The sequence below is a fragment of the Myotis myotis genome, unplaced genomic scaffold, assembly GCF_014108235.1.
Source record: "Myotis myotis isolate mMyoMyo1 unplaced genomic scaffold, mMyoMyo1.p scaffold_m19_p_1, whole genome shotgun sequence".
Classification (NCBI taxonomy): Eukaryota; Metazoa; Chordata; class Mammalia; order Chiroptera; family Vespertilionidae; genus Myotis; species Myotis myotis.
The window spans coordinates 101,839,277-101,862,619 of NW_023416313.1; the positions used below are offsets into that span (position 1 = coordinate 101,839,277).

General features: G+C 38.6%; 1 pseudogene; it reads left to right on the forward strand.

The window, feature by feature from the left end:
• Nucleotides 1-5,518: 5,518 nt before the first annotated feature.
• Nucleotides 5,519-6,377, forward strand: LOC118658617 (annotated as a pseudogene).
• Nucleotides 6,378-23,343: the final 16,966 nt, after the last annotated feature.

Genomic DNA, 23,343 nt, shown 5'->3' on the forward strand with positions numbered 1-23,343 from the left:
GATGCAGTGGGCACAGGGGCAGGTCTCGGCCCATCCTCTGTGCCCTTGACCGGCTTCTCCTGCTGTGGCCCTGGTCCCCTGTCTGCACGCATCCGCTGCTGACGCCAGCATCATCAGCAAGTGGGAGTGGTGGCTGCTGCCCCCAATCACCCCTCAGGAGCAGGGGGAGGTGAAGAAGCCCCCAGGGGCAATCTGGGCCAACAGCTGCCACTCGCACCCACTAATGGTGCTGAGCAATCGGGACCAGTGCCAGACACTGGCAGCGGATGTGAGCATTGGCTCCACTGCTGGCTGTGGGTGGGAACGGGGCCGGTGCTGGCGGCAGGTGCGAGTGCCAGGTGTAACCGCAACATATGGAAGCAAAGAATTTTCAGTAACCACCAGAGGCTTGCCCTGATGACAGTGACCGGCATCTCGCCTTGGTCTGGCATCCCCACTCACCTGCTCCATCATCCTGCTGTGGCCAACACCCGGTATGTTCTGCACTCTGCCACCTGCTGCCAACAACTGCACACCCCCTGGTGGACAGCCCCCGTCATAGCAACTGGATTTTCGGTTGTTTGGTTGTTCTTATGTTTGGTCTATTTGCATGTTAGGATATATCCTATCTAATAATAGACAAACATGGTAATTGACTGTACCTTCGCTACACTTCCCACTGGCTAATCAGCGTGATATGCAAATTAACCACCAACAAAGATGGCGGCTAATTTGCATACTGCAGGCAGGGCAGGACAGCACAGCTGCCAGCGTGAGCCACCATCGCGGGCTGCAGGCCGGACCCAGAAGCCCCGGTGATAGAGGGGAGATGGAGATTCCCTGCCCAGGCCTGACACCTCTGGCGGAGGCATCAGGCCTGGGCAAGGGGCCGATCCGGCGATCAGAGGGTGATGGAGGTCGATGCCTCTGGCAGAGGCGTCAGGCCTGGGAGGGGGGCGGAGCCAGCAATAGGAGGGGTCTGGATGTCCCCTGCCCAGGCCTGATGCCTCTGGCCGAGGCATCAGGCCTGGGTGAGGGGCCAATCCGGTGATCAAATGGTGATGGGGGTCAACACCTCTGGCTGAGGCATCAGGCCTGGCCCAGAGGGGTCAGGCCTGGGGTGGGGGGGTTGGGGCGGACAAACCGGCGATTGGTGTGAACTACAGAGGAAACACCTTTTCTTGACTGCTCATTGGCTAAGCTCCCTGTATGCCACTGGTAATATTCTTAGTAACTTGGGTAATAAGAATCCAAAAAGGTGATCTAGGGTTTTTCTCCACACTCCTGGTAAAAAAAAATGAAGGTCCGCTGCTGGAGGGCTAAGATATGTCATATCCTGCCCTAGCCGGTTTGGTTCAGTGGATAATGCCTCGGCCTGCCAATGGCAGGGTCTGAGTTCAATTCTGACTAAGGGCATGTACGTAGGTTGCAGGCTCCTCCCTGGCCAGGGCCCAGGTCAGAGCTCATGCAGGAGGCAACCAATCAAAGTGTTCCTCTCACTTTGATGTTTGTCTCTGTCTTTCCCTTTCTCTTCCACATTCTCTAAAAATCAATGGAAAAATATCCTCAGGTGAGGATAAAAAAAATAATAAAGAAATTATTATTATATGAAAGACACATCTTGAAAATGCCTAAAGAAAGTTGTCATTTTTTCATGGTGAAGGGACTGGAGTCCGTGTTGATGAAAACACCTTGCTGGCTGTGGTGACTGGCAGTGGCTGCAGCAGCGGGGTGATGGGGCTGCAGCCTTCCCCTGATCAGCCCGGTCACCTCCCACAAAGGGAGGCCAGACTGTGGCTTAGGCCCACTCCCCAAGGGGAGCAGGGAGAGGGCCTAAGCCATCACTAAGACTGGGCTGAGGGACACCCCCCCCCCTGCATGAATTTCATGCACCGGGCCCCTAGTATTTATGTATGTGTATGTGTGTGTGTGTGTATATATATATATATATATATATATATATATATATATATATATATATATATATTCTTAATTCATCAAAATATATTAGGCTGAAATTAAATAAGGTAAGTATTTTGATCCCTAACATGATATAATGAGAAGTTGTCTTTAACCATTTCTGACATTACATTAGTTTCTACAATACTATTATAAGGCTATGAAAAATGTTTCTAGAATCCAAGTTTACATGCAAAATGTTATATAAGCTAGATCTTTATTAATAGGCTGAATTTGACTATGCTCATTACATTCTCTATAAAGGTTGATGCAATATTGTTCTTTGTCTTCAATAAACTTATTGTAGGAGAAGGGGGCAAAATAACTGACCACTGCAAAACTCCATGGCAGACCTCTGATAAGGGAAGCACTGCGGGGAGCACCTGAGAGGGATCCTTGACCAAGGTTAGCTAGGAATTGAGGTAAGAACTGGTTCCTAAGAATTGCAATTCCTGAGCCCAATCTAAAAAGACAATCAGCATTTAGGTAGAAACTAATAAGTTGATCTTTATAGACAGAACACATGGAATGAAATTGAGGCAGGACAAGCAATGCTTAATGGGGAAAATTGTAAGTGTTCAGTGTGCTTCCGGGCAGTTGTTAGAGTCGAGGCTAAAGAATCAAGTGACAGCCAAATTTAACCAAGGCAGTAACAATGTACAATTAATTTTATAGATACTTATTCATTTTATATTCATTATTAGTGTAATTCCAACAGGTATTTCGTAACTGTAATATTACAAAAATCTATGTCATCGCTGAAATAAAAAATAATGATTATTTCCATTATGGGATGGCTAATTTGGATATAATTTCTTAACACTAGAAAGACGGAAACTTAGTATATGCCTATATTGCCCAAAAGCAATCAAAATGACTGCATTGTGAAAGAATACTATCGGAGCACTCTTCACTTATGTTCCTTAGCTTTTCCAATAACTCCCTTCTATTCGACATTTCTTTCATGAATTTAGGGCTCAAAAGAAATACAATAAACAACTTATTAGAACAAGTATCACTGCATAAAGATTCGAATAACAAGTACTAGTTTAGCTTATTGAGCAACTGCAATTTATCAAGTATCGACAATTTATCATGTACTTGTATGTTATCATGTGACGGTAATCGAAAAAAAAAATGAAAACTGTTATTTCAATACAGAGCCGACCTGGTAATATAAGAAATTTACTCAATTCAATAATAAGAGTCATAATTTCCCCCCCTCCTCCCCCCAAGCAGTCAAAATGACTGCTTTTGGGCAATATAGTTATAACACATATATATATATACTGGAAATGAAGGAGGGGGAGGTAACTACAATTATTAATAAACGCATTCATATGTTGTAAAAAAAGTCACAAAATTCTAAGACATTGTGTCCTTATATACATAATTGTTTTTCTAATTGAAATTAAAAAACAGTCAAAATGACTTCCTTGGGCAATCTAGTGTTAATGTAGACTATTGGTCAGAATTATTCAGAACCTGGAGTCCTGGTTGTGAAGTATGGGAGAAGAGGGCAAAGTAAGTTTGTTTCTTTATCTCATCTAGAGGATTCCAGTAAAGGAGTGACCTTGAAGGATGATGTCCGCTGCTTTGTAAGGTGAAGATGGAAGTACAATTTACTTAAACTGTATGAATCCTGTAGTGAAAAAAGGGACATATGTAATACTTCAAAGTTTCCCCAGCTGCTGATTTGACTTCTGAAATTTAGTAAGATTGGTACATATTAATCTGCTACTCGAGCATTAAGATAGTATTCTTCAAAGCATAGCTAATATCTATATAATAAAAACCCAGTGGTCGTAACGCCGTAATGACCAAAGACCAGTCACCAGGAGGTGCATTGATGAGTCCCGTGGTGCTGGCGGGACTTGATGCTGGGTCCCGCGGCAAGCCAGGTCTGGGTCTTGTGTGATTTTACGCACTGGGCCTCTAATATTTATATAACAATGGACTTGAGTATGCTTGTTTTTAATTTTACACTTTTTAAGAGAAAGCTGGTTGAAAATAGACTAACTTCTTCTCTTTACCTTTCTAACCAAGTTCAGTTTTCTTACATAATGGCACTGAACAAAAATTTTAGAATGACTGGGAACTATAGCAAAACTTCAGATTTTTGTTTACCTAATGCTTACATAAGCATTGTATAATTTCAAAGGAATGTAACCATTGGTGTTATAGTACTAGTCATTATTATACTTTAGCATTTATAAACTTTATGCCTACTATGGTCCAGAGATTGTTCTAGGTACTGTTGAAGTGGTGAACAGTCTCAGCTATTCTAGGTTATATTCTAGGGGCATTTATCCCAAATGTGTAGAGCTTTATATATTCTCACTAAAAGAGCTATGCAAAAATATTAAACAATGATATTATTGTGACTAATCTTGTAAAGTTAAATAAATGTTTATAGAATCATGAGTACTCAGATCTAATCCAGCCTCTTTCAAAGAGCAAGAATAGCTGGGAGTCAGATTGTCTGTTCATATGCTCTATGGAAATTTCTATGCTAAATAACACCTCAGAAAGAATGTATCAAACAATCTTCTTAGATCTGAAATGTGCAATAATTGTAAATAGCCAATATGTTAACACTTACTTTTTGTTGTTGTTGTTAATCCTTACCCAAGGATATTTTTTTCATTGATATTTTTTTAAAGAGAGTGGAAGGGAGGGGAGAGAAAAAATATCCTAATATATAAAAACCTAGGGTCTGTAACATCCAAAATGACTGAAGGTTCGACCAAATGCCAGGCTAGGGAGCTGAAGGAGTAGGAGCTGATCAATCAGTGGCAGCTGTGACTGCCGAGCGGCTGAAAGGCAGAGTTCTTGGTCCCTCCTCCTGGTCTTCAGCCTCCAATCAATCGGTGGCAGAGGCGGGGCAGAGCTGGGGACTGGATCCCTTAGTAGTCCTGCAGGTGCAAACTCAAGAGGACAGGCCAGGCACCAATGGACCAGTATTGCCAGCATGATCCCACAGCGCTGCCGGCCTCCTGGAACTTGGCCTCAAGTACTGCGGCCGCTTCCCCTCCCTAGACGCTCCACAAGGTCACTCAAGCCTGTCCCGCTCCAGACAAAGTGTGATCACTGTGCAGGAAGAAATGTAGTAAAAGAATAAAAACCGATGATTAAGGGTCTGTCTCCATGAGCTCACGGGAACCTCTGAGCACTGGGCAACCCGACTATTTTAGGGGCTTCAGGTGAGTGGGGGACTCAGAGAGGTCAGGAAACCTCCTTGGAGGTTGGGCTATTGGTCTGATTGAGGATCCATCTGTCCTGACGTCTGCCAACAGCCGCCTCCACCGAGAATGGAAGAACAAAGGGAGGGGGCCGTTCTGCAAACCCCAGAGGGAATCCATGGTCCCAGGTACTGTGCCCCGCCCGCTGATATTTTCAGTTGTTCCCTGAGTCAGAGGCACCACCCGAGAGACCCTAGGTGCCTGGTGCAGCCGCCTCTCCGCGTTTGCCTGTTCGTCTTTGTGTCTGCCTGTGTCTGCCAGGCTGCCCCAAGCTTGCCTCCGCTTCTAGAACTAAGCTTCTGGTATAGCGACAACCCGCGAACCCTCACCCCTTTCCCATGGCAGGATACTTGCCCCCCACAGGCTACACCCCTTTAGCCCCTCCTCCCTGCCCTGTGACCACTGAGTGCCCAGAGCAGGTGCAGCATCCTGGGCCTGGACCTGCGCCAGTGCCCGCCCATGCGCCTGCCCCTGCACCCGGCTTTGCTCTCTTCCCTCGCCCAGCCCCAGTTCCCTGAGGCCTGCTGCCAGGCCTGCTGCCCCCCTCTTGCCACTGCCTGGGGTACTTCTGGCCTCACATTCTTGGTGCTGATTGACCAAATCCTGATTCACCAGGGGGCTGTGCGAGTGGAAATACGCCTAGGCTGGGAGACAAGTAACCGATATGAACTGCACTCAGAGGCTGGACAGCCCCTGGGTCAGGCGGCTGAAGAGAGCAACTGCTGTGCATGTCTGTGCTGCAGGGCCCCCCGCCTCTTCGCATCCATCTGGTGGACTCCGGGGACCGAGAGATGGAAGTACAGTCACCACCAGGCACCACCATTGGCCATGTCCTGCAGACCGGGCATCCCTTCCTCCCCAAGTTCTCCATTCAAGATGCCGATTGCCATAGGATCCTGTGAATGGTGGAGCCCTGCCGGACCTGTGGCTGTGGCACGGACACCTACTTTGAGGTGAAGACTCCAGATGAGTCCCACAGTGTGGGCCGCATCAGCAAGCAGTGGAGTGGCGGGGGTGGGGTGGGGGGTGGGGGCGCTGCTCCAGGAAGCCCTCATGTATACAAATGACTTTGGCTTGCAGTTCCCGCTGGATCTGGACGTGAGAGTGAAGGCTGTACTGCTGGGAGCCACATTCCTCATTGACTACATGTTCTTTGAGAAGCGCGGAGGCCCTGGGCCCTCTGTCATCACCAGTTAGACGGCATCTCAGGGAGAGGATCGTCACCTCAGCCAGAACTCAAGATGGTCACCTGGCCTGGCCTGGCCCCTCCTCAGAGGCAGCCCTTTCTTCCATGTTCACTGCAGAGGACAGACAGGGATGCCTAAGAGGCTGGGGCCATGGTGCCCCATCCCTACCCTACTCCCCTGGCCTCCTTCACCTGTGGCCCCCACAGAAGGGTATGTATGAGAGCCCTTCCCCTGCTAACTCTCACCACTGTTTCTCGACATCCCTCAGCACACAGCCATATCGGCTTTCAAACTTGCCCTACTCACTTCCTCTCACCCCCTTCCAGGGCCTCTGCTCTGGAGGGGGCCTTTGGAATCCAGGGCTCTGGGACTTTACGACAGAGCTGGGGTGGGAAAGGGTAAACACCACCAAAAATGGCTGATATGGCCACCCACCTCTGCCTCAGCTTGACCAATTAGTTCAGCCTCAGAACGTGGCACTCAGAGGAGATGCCTACTTCTCCAGCAACGGCTCTAGGGCCTCAGCCCCAGTGCCAACCTCCTCTCCCCCTTGGCCCTCCCCACAGCTGGTGCTTGCTGAAGCTCCGTGTGCCTTACTTAACCACCCCTTCCTTCCCTGTTCCTACAAAGGAGGCTGCATCTTTGTATGTTATATTTATATAAACTTTGTAACGTTTTGGAAAAAAGAACAAAACACAAAACGATGACCAAGAGAATGCCACAGTCAACATCCAGAGTCCGGCTCAGGAGAACGGAAAGAAGGGAGAATTCCATAAGTTGGCTGATGCCAAGGTATTTCTGAGGGACTGCCTGGCATGTAACAGTTGTGTGACCACAGAGGAAGGAATCCAAGTTTCTCAGTCACTACTGAGTCACTGCTCATGGTAAGGACCAGCGAGCAGGGGGGCGGTAAGGAGCGAGGGGTTCTGGACAGCGAGAGGGATTTCCAACTGTTGGCTTAAGCCGGCAGGCAGACATCCCCTGAGTGGTCCCAGACTGCGAGAGGGTGAAGGCCGGGCTGAGGGACTCCCCCCGCCCCCAGTGCATGAATTTCATGCACCGGGCCTCTAATATAAATATATATATATATATATATATATATAGAGAGAGAGAGAGAGAGAGAGAGAGAGAGAAAGAGAGAGAGAGAGAGAGAAAGAGAGAGAGAGAGAGAAGCATCGATGTGAGAGAGACAGATGATTGGTTATCTCTTGCTTGCTCCCCAACCTAGCCCAGGGATGAAACCTGAAATCCAGGTATGTGCCCTTTTACTGGAAATCAAACCCAAGACCCTTTAATGCTCCAGCCAAAGCTCTAAACACTGAGACAAACCGGTCAGGGCTACAAGTTAATTCTTTTAATAATAGAAGCAATCTCAGGAAAAAACACACTCCACAGAGACATTTATTTCACAAATGTATTATATATTAGGATATGAAATCACATGAACTTTTTATATGTTATTTGAGTGTGGCTCCAGGAAAGGAGCTGGCAACTGATTGATGAAAATATATTTGGAACACTATTTACCCTTGTCTGAAAGCCCCAACCACTTCATAATTCTACTTACTGCAATATCATCATTGTTATCTAAATTTGACCTAAAATGATAGAATCACTTTTTAATTTGTTTGTTTACTTTGATTGTTACCGAAAAGATAGCGTTTACTAGTATATTCTACATGACCTTATTTCTTTAAAAGAATGCTGAATTTTTTACCTTTACCATCAGTTATTCTGTTAGTGTCCCGATATTAACATGAAACATGAAACAAACATTTAAAGGAACTTCAATGCTTTCACCACAGGAAGGCCATATAGGAACAAAACGATTGTTACAATGGAACACAGTGACCTGACCAGGTGGCCAATTAACAGAGAATATTTATTAAACAATACATTTTAACAGTTTCATAAAACCCAAGCGGATATTGGAACAGAGCCATATTCACGGGTTCCTGGGATTAGATTTAGATACTTTAGACAATTTTATCCCTGCCTACTCAGAAATGTAATTAAATATTGTTGACATTTATTTTATTCCATAGTTACTTTGGGCTTTTTGCCTGCCTTACTTTAAAAAATATAAATTGTTTGACTCAGGTTCGGCTATAATGACAGGGTTTGGAGACAAAATTGCTTCTGGTGTAAAGTAGATGTTCTCCTATTTCACTGATAATAAAATAAAACACATGGATAGCTAGAAGGCCAAGTCCATTAAAAACAGGAATGGATGGGGTATAATGTGGTCATGAGTGTAATTAGGATAGAGGGCTGTACAAGGAGTGTAATCATTTTCTAAGCTTATTTGCATTCAGTAGTAAGACTGAGTACTCATGATATACAGCACAATAACAATTTTTAAAATACTAAGAAAATACAATATTTTATTAATTTAAGTGAGCTTTCAACTCACTTAAGGAGGCTAACAATAAATTAATTAGAATTTACTTTGATAATGGAGAGGCACAGCTTTAACACATGTATAGGAATGGCAAGTAACCCAGATTAAACTATTGGGAAGATATCAAGGAATGATGCTGAGATGTACTGCTTACATGGAATGTTAAAGGACAAGAATTAGGTCTTTAAAGTAGTGTCAGAATAGCATGCTAGGAAACAGTAGCAGAACAGTCAAATTTGCACAGGCATGAAGAAGCCTGGCTTTTTGGGGTGGGAACTTATTTTGCAGTAATTTGTCTGTAGATGAGGCTGAACAGATAATTGGAAGCAAATCAGCAAGTCAATCAAGTCATTCCTTTTATTATAATTACTAGGGGCCCAGTGCACGAATTCGTGCAACTTGAACTGTGGGCCTCGAGGTTGCAGTGGACACAGGGGCGGATCTTGGCCCATCCTCTGTGCCCCACCCGGCCCCTCACGCCACGGCCCCTGGTCCCCTGTCTGCCGGCAGCCCCACTCCCACTGCTCCCACACACTGACAGCATTGGTCCCGCTTGCACCCTCTAATGGCGTGGAGCAATTGGGTCAGCACCATCAGCAGGTGCAAGCCATGGCTGCTGCTCCAATCGCGCCTCAGGAACAGGGGGAGGTGGAGAATCCATGAAGGGCGATCAGAGCCAGCAGCTGCTGCTTGCATCTGCTGATGGTGGCGCCGAGAGATCAGGGCTGGCACCAGCAGCAGGTGCAAGTGGCAGCTCCAGCACCGGCAGTGGGTACGAGCAGGGCCTACGCCAGCAGTAGATGCTAGCGCCAGGTGAGACCTTGGCACACAGGAGCAAAGAATTTTCAGTAACCACCAGAGGCTCGCTCAAATGACAACAACCAGCGCCCTGACTTGGTCTGGTGCCCCCACTCACCTGCTCCACCATCCTGCCTTGGCGATGCCCACCATGTTCCGCGCATGCCCCCTGGTGGTCAGCGCATGTCATAGCGAGCAGTTGTTTGGTTGTTCTGCCATTTGGTCTATTTGCATATTAGGGTTTTACATATATAGATTTTTTTAATCCTCACACGAAGACGAAGACATGTATATTTATTAGAGAGAGAGAGAGAGAGAGAGAGAGAGAGAGAGAGAGAGAGAGAAACATCAATGTAAGAGAGAAATATCAACTGATTTTCTCTGGGTATGTGCCCTGAGTAGGAATCAAATTCACAACCTTTTGGTGTATGAGACAACACTCCAACCTAAAAAGCCACACCTGCCAGGGCAACTAATTCATCACTTGCAACATTATGGATTTTATACCAATACCAAACTATTTTTTAAAATTGATTTCAGAGAGGAAGAGAGTAGGAGAGAGAGAGATGGAAACATCAATAATGAGGGAGAATCATTGATTGGCTGCCCACTGGGAATGGAGCCCACAATCCTGGCATGTGCCCCAACTGGGAATTGAACCTTGGCTTCCTGGTTCATAGGTCAATGCTCAACCACTGAACCGCACTGGCCTCTCCCAACTTTTTTTTTAATGATATTTTCATGAAGTAATATTTGGAAATATTTACCTCATTTGTATGAATCTCACTTTGACTTGTGATGAAAGAGTTAGTGTCTTAATTCAAAGTAGTGTATTCAAAATGAGTTAACAATAAGATGTAAAATGTTTGGAAAATTATTAGAAAAAAGGAAAATGCATCAACTAACATGGGCAAGGATATTCTGCTTCTTTTCACTAATGAAACATGCATGGCATATTTATTATAGATTAAGTACAGCTGTCAAGAGCACTGTTTTTGTTCAGTGTCAAACAAATTTGATGTGCAAATAACAGCGTTATTCCATTTATCATGTACTGATGTTTTTTCAGGCTTGGAATTATTCTCTTGAAAAGCCTCAGTAAGTTAGTAATTTTATTATGTATTTAATTCTTTATATGTTTCTTAGATTCATTTTCTCTTCTTTTCATATTAAGAAGAGAAAATAATAAGCCCTGATCCTTTTCAATAATTGCAACCTTCTCGATTCACTACATTTGTAAAGCTAGCAAATCAAAGATACTTTCAGGAATAAAAAGAGAAAAAGTAAACTATTTCCAAATTTTCTGAGAAAAAATTTCATTTAATTTGAGAATCTTAGCAGTGATTACATATTGTACCTTCAATGTTTTATTATTTAACTTTTAAAATTCAAAATAAAAATATACAAAAGTAAAATAACCTAGTTATCTGATATAGTAAATGTCCATGGTATTTTGAAGTGCACGAACCAGGACATATTAGACACTCTTACTTTTGTGGCTGTGTTGAGATGTAGAATAATGGGTGGTGATGATTTGTTGTAATGACAGAGAAGTTAAGACTCTGACATGATCCAGTTCTGTTTTCTTAGTTTATTATGTTTCAATGAAGAAAACAAACCCCTTTTGCTATTTTATTCTTTAATGTGATTGACCTGCCCTAGTTTTATTCAGAACAGCTGTTTTATGACAGTGTCCTTGGTTCTTAGCTATATCATGGAACAAAATAGACAAAACTCCTTGACTTTGTGAGGTGTAAATACTAGTGATGAAACATAAATTAAAATAATTATTAATATGTAAATTTTGTAAAATATTAAAAAACCAGTGTGTGCCCTGGCCAGTTTGGCTCAGCAGATAGAGCGTCGGCCTGCAGACTGAAGGGTCCCTGGTTAAATTCTGGTCAAGGGTACACATCTAGGTTGTGGGCTCAATCCCCAGTAGGGGGTGTGCAGAAGGCAGCTGATCAATGATTCGCTCTCATCATTGATGTTTCTCTCTCTCTCTCCCTCTCCCTTCCTCTCTGAAATCAATATATATATATATATATATATATATATATATATATATATATATATATATGTTTTTTTAAAAAAAACAACAACAACAATGTGCTATGGGAAACAGGACAGGCTAGAAGAATTAGGGGTATTGAGAAGATAGGGTTTGATTGGAGGCCAATATTTGTAGCAAAGTGTACAGTGAACATTTATTTTGTTGACTTAAGACAGGGTTGGGGAACCTTTTTTCTGCCAAGGGCCATTTGGATTTTCATAACATAATTTGAAGGCCATAAAAAATTATCAACTTAAAAATTAGCCTGCTATATTTGGTCAGACATTTAATTAACTCACCCTTAATGGCTTGGCAGGGGCAGCCCAAATAATTTCCAGGGCCTTATATGGCCCAGGGGCCGAACATTCCTCACCCCTGATTTAAGACATAGTCTTAGTCATAAATCAAGGTTGTCAGATGTCTATAAAGCAAAAATTAATATATAATCTTGGAAATAATTTCCTCTTAAACAGAGTGGGTTTCATAATGACTCTCTTAAAGATTATTTTCCTCTTTGGCATTTATAAGTTTTAAAATTAGGTTTCAAATGTCCATTATGTTTTGAGAATTACCTCTAATTTTTAGGAGAAAAATTAAGTACATTTGATGGAGTGAGTATTATGGAGAAAGTGAAGTATTTTAGTAAACTTCCAAAGCTATGAAACGTCCTCAGAGGTTGTCTGAATCAAGGCAATACCAATTATATCATTCTTTTAATATGTTTGTTTGTTTTTTGTTTTGTATTCTTAGCTGAATTTCCTTTTAATGATTCATGATGTAAATGAGGCTCTTGTTCCAAGATTTCTACTAATTACAGTTTTCAGGTTTAACTTGAAATAAATGTTAAAATGCACTTCACAAAGATTAATTTATTTTTAATGAGACTTGGAGAAATGCTAATGGCTTTTAATCCTTGAACTAAATGAAGGTTTAGGCCAGCAAATTGAATAAAGTAGGCAAAAATTCACTTTCAGATCTGAGCTATTTATTTTGGATTATTGCTTTGATTAAATATGTTTCTATATTACCATTTATTTTATGCTACTTTATGTAGTATTAACATAATTTATATTATATATTTCAATGCATAATTCAAATATAACTGATAACAAAATAAACTGTAAAAAGTGAATTATAAAATGAAGCACAGAAATTGATTTATTTTTCTTTTATACTTAGGAACTATAGGAGTCAAGAATGAGCCAGATGGATATGTGTGAGTGGAGGAGGAGAGTAGAAGGTGTTTTAGGTACATGTGGCGTCTCTGCAAATGTACTGAGAAAAATAACATGGGGCTTTCCTTCCATATCAGTAATTTACTATGCCTCACACATAGGATCTAAAAGGAGAGAATCAAAAGGAGAAGTTGAAAGTACATAGAAACTCAATAATGATTGTTATGAGAAATATATATATATATATATACACACACACACACACACACACACACACATATATATATATATATATATATATATATATATATATATGTAACTTTAAAGACTACTTTTTAGAGGTACAAATTAATATATCCATAACTGTCATAATATTTGAAAATTGCCTTTTATAATAATATTCTATATTCATTTTATTATTTTTAAAGTGTTTCATCCTGAATTATATTTTGTTTCTTTCCTTTATAAGTATGTGTCTGGTATATATTTTTCATCTTTTTTAAAATATATTTTTATTGATTTCAGAGAGAGGAAGGGAGAGGGAGAGGGATGGAAACATCAGTGATGAGAGAGAAACATCACCCCCTGAACACCCCCTACTGGGAACCCAGTTGAAAACTGGGCATGTGCCCTGACAGGGACTTCAACTATTGACCTTTTGGTGCATGGGATGACGCTCAATCAACTGAGCCACACTGGCTATGGCTGGAGAGAATACATCTTGATTTAGAGCTGAAAATCTTCCTCTATATGGGGGCCTGGGAATGGGATAAGGAGAGCAGCTAGTCTTTAATTTCTCTGATTAATGTCTCCCTTCCCCACATAAATGTCCTTGTGATTAGTTACCCATGGTCCCAGAGCCCTCACCCAGATTATATATACCAAGTTCAGCTCCAAGCTTAGTGCCTCTCCAGGATCCTGCCAATAGAAAATGCTATGCACATTTCCACCTCCTCCATCGCTGCTTACTTCTCAGGGCTCTCTCATTGTACAGCTTCTTCTGCTTTGGTTTACCCAACAATATGATCCCATATGTTTTCTTAATTGTATCACAGCTTTTTGTCCTTGAGTGGGTCCTCTTTTATTCCATGTGCTATTATGAATTTTTTTTTTTGGGGGGGAGCACATCTTTACTATTCATACAGTGAGATTTGTGGCGAAAAAGGGATAGAAACAGATTACTATCTCCCCTTTTGAAACATAATTTTTCAAATTAATGCTTTTAAAAAATAAATGATTTATTGTTTCATCTCAGTTGTTAAAAATGAAAAAATAAGACCTGAATCCTATTCTACACCTAATCATCATTGCTTCCAAAATATCATTTCAATATATTTCTTTAATTTAATAAAATGCTAAAAAGGGGCAGTTTGGAAAAACGTGTTTCAAAATAATTTGTCATTTAGATAAATACTAACTGCATTGTCATTCTCCTCTCATTAATGTTTTTCTTTTAACCCTCATCCATGCTTAGGGAGAGAGGGGAAGGTTCAGGGAAATGAGAGAGAGAGAGGGAGGGAGGGAGAGAGAGAGAGAGAGAGAGAGAGAGAGAGAGAGAGAGAGAGAGAGAGAGAGAGAGAAATTGGTTGCCTTCTGTATGTGCCCTGATAGGGGACCAAACCTACAATCTGGCTATGTGCCCTCACCCAGAATGGACCTGGCAACGTTTTGGTATTGAGCCACTCCTGTCAGGCTCCTCTATTAATCTTTAATCATTCTTACTCTTTTTGTCTTTATAACTTAGCAAAATGAAAACCTAAACACTTCTGTACCAAATTGTTTTCTAAAACCAAAACCAAATGGAATGTGGTAAATTGTTATTTATCATTGTAAATTTACAGGAGTTAAAATACATTCCAGTATTAATACACTTTAATTGGCATTTGTCTCTAATGAGAAAAACATTATGAGTTAAGAAAGAAATGCCAGATCCTCATTTTCCTTAATGCCAGTTTAAATCACAGAAACATAAAGAGAGAAAGCAAAGCATTCTACTATATATCTTCATGAACTGTGTTGAACTGCATAACTGGTGATTTTCTCGAGTAGAAGAAAATAATTTCTCATTTCCTTTTAGAGAGCAGAGAAGGTTTTCTTTCCCTTCAGTAGTCTTAGCATAGTTCTTTACCATGCAGTACTTAAAAGGTGAATGTAGTAGTCATTTTAAAAAAAATTCCTTCATTTGTTTAATTTGCTTCCTTAGAACCTAAATTTGGTAGCACTCAAATCTGCTGTGGTTTACTAGCTTTTACAGAGATTTAAATTACCCAAGGGGGTGCCAAAATAAGCATCAATATAAAAAGGTATTCACATACATATCTCAAAAATAGATTCCAATTACATTCATCACACTAGAGTCCATCTACATAAAAATTACCTTAAGTAAAATACATTTACAATGGTGCTACTACAAATACTTTTTCTTACTCTCAACTATTTTTAAAAAGAAAAATTGGTAAGAGAGTGCTAGCATATATGACAACTTTCGATACAAGAGTAAACTACTACAGATAACTGTGGCCCGTGATCTTGTAAGGCAGATAGACGGTCATTCTCAGATACCCTACTGCAGGAGCCAGCAGTATTTTATGCAGGTGCCACTCCTTTCTGGAAATGCTTTCTTCCCATGGCTGCTAAGGCACATTAGCTTTGTTTTCTTTCTCTGTCACTGGCCTTTTCCATTCATTCTCTTCAGATTCATTCTTTCCAGCTTCTAAATCTTTTCTATGAATACTTAATCCCTAGGTGACCCCATCCAGTTTCATAGTTTTAAATGCCATTTATATATTCCTAACTCCCAAAGTTATTTTTAAAACTAGAAACTTTTCCCTGACCTCTGGATTCTTCCATCATTGATCTCTCCAGTTGGACATAGAATAGACACCTGAAATGTAACACACTGAATTGAACTACTGCCACCCACTTGACTCAAACTGATGGTCTTTCACCTGCAATTTTCTTATAACTGTTTTTTTTTTGTGCCACTATATCTGACTTCATCTTTTACTACTTTTGCTTGCTCTACTCCAGCCACTTTTCTCCTTGTTTTTCTTTAACCACATCTAATTCATGCTTTCCTTCGAATTTTGCTCTAGTTATTCTACTTGAAATGCTCATAGCTATCTTCATGGAACTCTCTCCTCTTGTAAGACTTTTCTTAAATAGCAAGTATTTCATTAACCCTATCTTGCTACTCCATTTAAATTGCAAAGTGCCCATGCTCAATCACTCCCAATCTCTATATTATGTTCTATTTTTTCCCAGAGCATTTAATGCCTACTGTACTATATCGTTTACACATTGTGTTTTGTCTGTCTTCATCCATTAGAATATAAGCTCCACAGAGACATGGGTTTTAATCTGTTTTGTTTACTATTTTGTCTCCAGACTCTATCCAAGCAAGGAGCATATATTAGTAGTTCAATAAATAATTGTTGAATTAGTGAATGAACAAGATATTATCTCTATGCTGAGCTTGAAGCCAGTATAATAGCATACATATTAATAAATTAAAGAGACAACAATTTCATCTAAATTTTTAATAAAATGTCCTTCTTTCTGTCAAAATAGTTTAACATTCTTTTCTTATTTAAGATGGAAGAGATACAGAGGGCAAAGTAGGGGAAAGGGTGCAGAGCATCCATGCCCTCATTGGGAGTGTTACCCTCCCAATACCAACATGTGTTCACCAATTAGGAAGCTCTCTAAGCCCCGTTAGTTAGGGTTTTTATTGGAGGCTTCATTACATGGGTGTGCTTGAGGAAATCTGTGGCTGCTGGTGATTGATTCAACCTCCAGTCCCTCTCCTCTCCCTGGAAGTTGGGTTGGGATGAAAGTTTTAATTTTCTAATCACCTGGTTGGTTCCTCTGGCAATCATTGCCCCAACATCCTTAGGGGCTTTCTAGAAGTCACTCATTAGCATAAACTCTATTGTGGTTGAAAGGAGCTTGTTATGGATAACTATATATATATATATATATATATATATATATATATATATATATCCTTTCACCCTATTGCTCTGTAGATGTTTTAGGGGCTGGGTACACACACAAAAACAAACAAACAAACAAACAAAAAACAAACACAAATATTATAACAAAAGATTCGCCTATCATCCTGATCATGTAGAAAATTACAGTCTTTATAGGATTTCTGGCCAGGAGCTGAGGTAGAGACCAGATATATATTTCTTATTGTCACAACCAAGTTCCTTTATTTTTAGAACATAACCACCATAATGCTGGGAAGAATCTGTGGAAACTAAGGCCCATGATTTATAGCAATAGCTGCGATCCCATCCAGCTGCTAGCATCAACTTGCCAGCCATGGAACTCTTGCATCTTGAAAGCTGAGAGTCCCCAATAATTTGCTTCAGCTGATGTCACATGGAGCAAAGATAAACTGTCCATGCCAAACCTTGCACATATTGCAGATTTGTGAACAAAATAAACGCTAGTTAATGTTTTGAGCCATTAAGTTTAGCAGTGGCACATTACACAGCAATAGATAAGTGTTAGAATTGATATAATGCAGGACAGAGAGATGAAAATCATGTCTTTTCCAGACCTATGATCTCAAGCACAGTAATTATGCATTGTTAGTTTATGGAGATAGAATTGATGACATGTTTGATCTAAGTAATGTAACCTTTACAATTTATTTTTCCTAATTGTCTTAAAAGAAAATAAATCACGCAGGTATTGTTATATGTACGATACTCTGTCCAGGTACATCTAAACTGATCATTTAGATCAAGGTTCTGGGTCCCAGAATGAGAAAAAAAATGTTAGGAATCATCTTTATTGAGTTCTAGGGATTTGTAATTAATGGAAATGTATACTTATAACTATATTTTTTAATTTTATTGAACACATAGGTAGGAGTATCAAATTTAGTAGCTATTAAGATAATTTTCTTATATTTGCTTAAATGTTCTTCATGGCTCCCTTTTAATATTTAAAAATATTTTATCTACATTCTGTATATTTGAAAACTCAAAATAATATATGTTCCAGTGTGATATACTAAATCTAAAGTGAGAGTTCACTTTCTAGAAAAATAGTGTTACACATTCTGATTCTAGTTAGGTTTAGTGTCAGTGAGTGAAAACAAGGAAAATATTCTAAACAGGGCTATCCATTCTGGCTATTTAAATGCTGATCTATTGATTTCAAGTTGGAGAATTTTTGGTTATTTCTTTTCTAGTCTTAAATAGCAATATATATATATATATATATATATATATATATATATATACACACATATATTTAAGATATTCACCATAATATATATTATATATATATATATATATATATATATGATATTCACCATAATTCTTTGAAAAATGCAATACTCATATTTTTTACTTTCTCCCAACCTGAGCTTGTGACAATCTCTGTGAAAGAAACTGACATCTTGATGAATTTACTTCATTCTATAATTACATTATTTCAAAGCAGGAATGTCAATGCATAATAAAACATTTAACGATGAAAGCTATATACCCATACTTTCTGATTTTGTGACAACTTGAAAAGTTGCATGTTTCCATCTTTCTTTAGAATTCAGTGAAATGTGTCCACAAAACTTCAAAAGTGTCTCATTTTCTGTGAACAATTTGTTTGGTTCATTTCCTTTTGCAATTACATTAACATTTAATAAAATACAGATTATGAGGAAGTACTCAAAATGGTAATTTTCAAAGAGATTATATCTATGAAGCAGAACAAACACTAAAGGTAAGAAAATGGATTCTAATGCCTACTTCAAGATATATGTCATTTAATGGGTTCCTTTCATAGAAATTAAGTTTTATTTCTAATGAATATCTTCTTTGGACTATTTTGCTAACATTTACAAATTATTTTAGATGTCTATCAATGTATTGTTAAATGGAAAGAAAGGTTTTATTATAAAGAGATGACATCAAAGAACTCTAAGAAAAATGTTCTTAGTACAAAAATTAATGAACAAATTCAGGACCATTAATTTTCTATAAGAATATAATGATTCATTTGAATCATTTGATCCATAGTAGTTAAATAGAGCTCTTTTTCTGAGAAGTGTGTTGCATTCTTGACACACTGTTTTAATTTATTATTCTGTTTCCTGAGTTGAAATGTAATAATACAAAACTTACTTAGCTTTATTATCTCCTTTATTGTCTAAACAATAGCAAGACCTAAGAACCTTCTTATGGATTTCTGTGAGCCCTTAATTAATAACCACTGTGCGATTTATGAACTGCCATGTATTGTATTCAATGACTGAACCATTTGGAAATAGGAAAATATTAAGTCACTGGAGAAGCTAACTCTCCCATAAGGTGACAGATCTAGTTCTGCCCTCTTGGATTCTTTAAATCATGGAGGAAGCACTCATGTAATTCCAATATATTTATTTTAGAATCCCATAAACACACCCCACTCTAAAAATAAGTTATAAATCAATGTTAAAATTATCCAGTAGCCACAGTTTAACCTTATATTGCAAATTGAATAAACTATTTCAAATATACATTATTTGTACAAGTTTCTTATTTTTTCCAACTAAAATATTGTCATTCGAGTCACATCGACTTGAATGTATAAAATACCTTCAACAAGAAGTGAAGAAATGGATCAGTTTTAACTAATTCCCAGTAATTTTTTTGGTCATTACCGTTCAGTATTTTTTATTTTTTGACCAGAAAGAGTATGAGAGGCAGGTAGTTATGAAGGTAGAAATCCCTGTTCCCAGAATATGCATGAGATATGATAAGAATACAGTGAATTTCTGTCTTTCCATTTTTTCCCATGTTTATATGAGGTAAAATACTATGCTTATTCCAGGAATGTCTAGAAGTCTAGTAGTACTGCCTCTTGGCCATGGTATGGATAGATAGAACTAGCTAGTAATTTATATTATACTGTTTAATGTTCAAAACTCTCCTGGTGACAGGCAGGGCCAGCTTGTTTGCATTGCTTAAGGAGGCAGAGATTGAAGATTTATACTTGGTTTAATGGTTACACAGCCTTACTTGACTAGGTGACCTGTAGGGCATAGAACGATCCCATGAACATTTTTCTCTGAGTTTTTCTGAAATGAATATTTAATGGTTTATAATCCTGAGATGAAGTTTATCCTACAAGACTAAGAAAGGGCCATGGGAATTACATATAAAAGTTCCTAGGGCCCTCAAAGCTGGCCTGGTATTTTTTAAAAAAGGTATGCTATATAATTTACCTTTATTAAAGTCTTATCTGAATCCTTTAAAAAATCTGAACTTATGTAATCATTATACATCCAAATTGCCATTACTATAAACTGTAGTCAGATTATAATGTTATATAAACATGAGTGGACCTACTATTAACATACTGTCAGAGTAGAAAAAATGAGCATTTTCACTAAAAAAAAGAAAGAATCTTAGGTAAAAATAAATATAGACCTGTACAAAATGGTAGCATATGGAGTGCTAGGCCTCCATTACTGAAATATCCAATAAACAACCAGAGACTGACTAAACTAACTTTATAGGACCTCTGGAAAATAATAAAAAAATCTATAATAACCAAGCCAACACCAAATCAAGTAAAACACAAATCAAGTGAAAGATTAGGTCATTTGATGCTGTTTTCATCTGCTCTTGCTCCATCTCCTTCCTAGCCTGGTGTGGTGTGCTTGGGAGGAAGTGACTCAGTGCCCAGTTCCCTCCCTTGGGCTGGAAAGACAGAGTAGAGATATTTTGGCAGTGTTCTGGTTTGTCTGTCAGCTACCTGAAGGACTGGTATCTATCTTGTCTGAGTCGTAGTATGGACAGAAGTGGCAACATATTTCGGATTTCAAACTAGAAACAACAGAGGCCACTGATAAGCACTGTGGTGTGTGTAGATGGCAGACCCACAGATGCCTGAGGGCAAGAGATTATGGGCAGAGGTGTAGAATAGAACATCTAAGGCCTTAAGAAGAAGACCAACTAGGCCAATCTACATTGAGGCTGACATGCGACTTTTTGGGTAAGTAGACCAAAGATTGCCAGGAAACCACAGGACACTAAGCAGGAGCCATGGAACAGATTCTCTCCCATAGCTTTCACAAGGATGCAATACCATCAACACCTTGATCTTGAACTTTTATGAGACAATGGTATTTAAACCATCCAGTGAGTCATACTTGTTATGGCAGCCATGGTAAATGAATCCAGCACTATCATGAATAATACAGCTATTAACATTATAAGTCTTGTACACATAAACAGATTTATTATATTGGGCATAAATATGAGTGCAGTTGGTGTGTCATAGGGAATTTGTATGCTCAACTTCAGCAGATAATGCCAGTTTTCAAAGTGTCTGTGACAATTCACTACCAGGTGTGTGATATATCCCATTTATATCTTCAATAGGACAAGGTCCTATACTGTATTTATTTTAGCCATTTTGATGGATGTTTTATGGTATATTATAATTATTTTAATAAATATTTTCATAATTACTAGTGAGGTTAAACACCTTTTCATATGTTATTGGACATTTAATATGCCCAAAGGCGCTTCGTGAAGCACCTTTTATATCTATTGCTCATTTTTCTTTTTTTATTGTATTGTGGACATTATATATGCAAGAAATGAGTCTGTTGTGTATCTTACAAATATCGTTTCCTTCTCTGTACCTTGCATTTTAATTCTCTTAATAGTTTCTTTTAATGAACAACAGTTTATTATTTTAATATAGTCAAATCATTTTAAGAAAATACAGAAAATCAGAACCCCTAATACTTAAAATATTCTCCTTTTGTAATTTTTAGGTTGTTATTTTGCCTTTTGCACCTAGCTTTTTTTCTGTTTAATTTACAATTGTGGCCATATTTCATCAGTTTATTTGTGAATATCTAGTTGATCTAGCATGATTTAATACAAAGTTGATCTGTGATGACATGCTCATTTTAAATAAAAGTTCCATGTATGCATGGTTCTGTTTCTGGATTGTCTAAATAGTTCAAATTTTCTATGTGTGCATTCTTATACTATTAAAGGTACCTTAATTACTATAACTTTAAACAAGTATTTTATATTAAATCTTGATAATCAAGTACCCCCCCAAAATTCCACCTTCTTCAAAAGTGCCATAGATATTCTCTTTTTGGCTTTTTAAATTTCCATAAGATTTTAGAAACATCTTTAGAATTTTTAAGTACGCACACACGCATACGTTACTGAGATTTGTTCTACCAAAATGAATCCATAGATCACTTTAGTAAGAAACTATACATTCATAATATTGAATTTCCCAACCCATGAACAAAGGATCTTCCCACATTTAGATAGGTCTCTTAATTTTTAATATGAAACAGAGTATTAGTTTCTGTGTAGGGGAATGGCACATATTTTGTTTAACATGTTAGTTGCAATTCTGTGTGTTTGATAATGTTGCAAACGGTTATTCTTTATTTCATCATTAAAATGTATCTGTCCATGCAAATACAAGACATTTTTATATTTGGCCTGCATCTAGAAATCATACTAAAATTATTTATTATTCCTAATTTTTTTTAAATTCTCACGCAAAGTATCAATTTTTAGAGAGAGAGAGAGAGAGAGAGAGAGAGAGAGAGAGAGAAACATGAATCAGTTGACTCTCAAATACCCCCTGCAACCCAGGTAGGTACCCTAACCAGGAATTCAACCCACAACGTTTCAGTGTACGGGGACGACATTCCAACCAACTGAGCCATATGGGCCAGGGCTAATCCTAATGATGTAACAGCATAATCCTTTAACATTTTTACATAAAAATCGTGTAATCTTTTAATTATGAGATTTTTGAAAACTTTGATTTTTTTTAAATTTTCTTTTCTTTTCTTCACACAAATTAGAATCTACCGTGTGATCAACAGTGGTGTTAACAGTGGGTATAATTATCTTTGAATATTTCTCCTTAAGTAAGGTATTTGCTGCTGACATTTTACAGGTATTATTAACCAGATGAAAGATTTTCTCTCGAATTTCTATGTAGTTAGTGATTTTAATTATGATTATAAGTAAAGTTTATTAATTTTTGCATATGTTGCCATAGTTATTTGAAATATTTAATCTTTATCTTAATTTTGTGACATTGCTTAGAAGCAAACTTTTTCATGCAAAAATCTAATTTGATGTGGTATGTTTTGTGTATGTGTGCGCATGTGTGTTTACACTTTTAATATATTGCCAGGTTTGACTTGACAATATTTGGTTTAGAATTTTGTATGAATATTCAGAAATGAAACTGGCTTTTAATCCCCCCAATTTTTATATGCCTTTTAGATTTTGCTGTCAGAATTTTATTGGCCTTATACATTAATTAGATAACGTTTTCTTATTTTCTATTCTCTGGAAAAGTTTCTATTTTGGCATTATTGATTCATTAAATATTTGAAATGGTTCGCTGATGACATTAAATGAGCCTAAAGTATCTTGTGAGAATGTTTTTAATAATGTACTCAAATTTGAGGGCTGCTAATGTTCAATTTATTGTTTGGGTAGTGTTTATGTGGGTGTTTGATTATAATAATTCCTTTAACTGT